Source organism: Marmota marmota, unplaced genomic scaffold (genome assembly GCF_001458135.2).
Source record: "Marmota marmota marmota unplaced genomic scaffold, marMar, whole genome shotgun sequence".
NCBI lineage: Eukaryota > Metazoa > Chordata > Mammalia > Rodentia > Sciuridae > Marmota > Marmota marmota.
This window is the reverse complement of record NW_026000174.1, coordinates 22,841,403-22,843,091: the sequence shown is the minus strand read 5'-3', so window position 1 is coordinate 22,843,091 and position 1,689 is coordinate 22,841,403.

Sequence of the window (1,689 nt, the reverse complement as noted above, 5' to 3'; positions counted from 1 at the left end):
CAAAGGGCCCAACCAAAGATAAAATTTACATTAAATAAAACAGCACATTTCTCCCTTTGTATTGTAGAGCTTAAAATGAAAAATAACCACATTCCAATGCTCTAGCAAACAATGCTGGGCTTTAAAGGACAGTGCAGGAGTGGCTAATGTAGGACAGCCCTTTACCTTTTTTTTTTTTTAATATTTAAAAATTTTTTTAGTTATAGTTGGACACAATACCTTTATTTTATTTATAATTATATGATGCTGAAGATCAAACCCAGGGCCTCACACATGCTAGGCGAGCGCTCTATCGCTGAGCCACAACCCCAGCTCCATACCTTTTCTTTTTACCTTGGTGGATTGAATTTACATCATAAAATAATATCTAGTGTGTCAGGTTATTAGGAAATAAGAAATGGCCAAAATACATCTAGATAATCTCTGCTACAAATAATCATTTAAGGAGGAAGCTGTGGTGTAAAAAATTCTCTGGGTAAATTAGCTTTGTTGGTTGCTCAGTTTCCTTATGTATAAAATGGAGATAGTAAATCCCAAATACCTCACAAGAGGCTGGATGCAGTGGTATGCACCTAATCCCAGCTACTTGGAAGACTGAGGCAGGAGAATTGCGAGTTTGAGGCCAGCCTCAGCAATTTAGCAAGACCCTATCTCAAAATAAAAATCTGAAAGGTCTTAGGATGTATTTCAGTGACATAGAGCCCCTGGGCTTAATCCCCAATATCCCAAAACAAAGCACCCAAATATCTCACAAGGTTGTCATGAGTACATAAAAAATATAGAAAAGTACTTTTTTTTTTTTTTTTTTTGGTACTATAGATTGAACCTAGGGGCACTTTATCATTGAGCTACATCCCTAGACATTTTTAATTAAGTTTGAGACAGGGTCTTGCTAAATTGCTGAGGCTGGCTTCAAAATTACAATCCTTAGCCTGAGGCTGTAGCTCAGTGGCAGAGCACTTGTCTTGCATGTGTGAGGCACTGGGTTTGATCCTCAACACCGCATAAAAATAAACTAACTAAATAAATAGATAAATAAATAAATAAAAGCATTCTGTCGATCTAAAACTACAAAAAAAAAATTGTGGGCTGGGGTTGTAGCTCAATGGCAGAGCGCTTGCCTTGCGCATGTGAGGCACTGGGTTTGATCCTCAGCAATACATAAAACTAAATAAATAAAATAAAGACATTGTGTCCATGTATAACTAAAAAAATATTTTTTAAAAAAATTGCAATCAGGGGCTGGGGTTGTGGCTCAGTGGCAGAGTGCTTGCCTAGCATGCATAAGACACCAGGTTGGATCCTCAGCACCACATAAACGTAAGATATTGTGTCCACCTAAAACTTAAAAAAAAAAAAAAAAATTGCAATCCTTCTGCTTCGGTCTCCCAAATTGCTAGAATTACAGTATGCAACACTGAACCCGGTTCTATTACTGGTACTTTCTGAAATACTTCCCTACGCACATTAATTTAACAAAACAAATATAAAGGTAAAATTTTAAAAATTGCTGTATTCAAAATTAATAATAAAATTAAGGGTAAACAGGCTTTAAAACAAAAGCACATAAGCAAAAATAAATAATTTACACCACCCCACTAACCTAATTTTCATAGTAAAGCCCTTTCCAATTAAAGCACTGGCCACCAGCCTCTGTCAACTTTTTTTTTTTTTTTTTTTTTTTTTTTT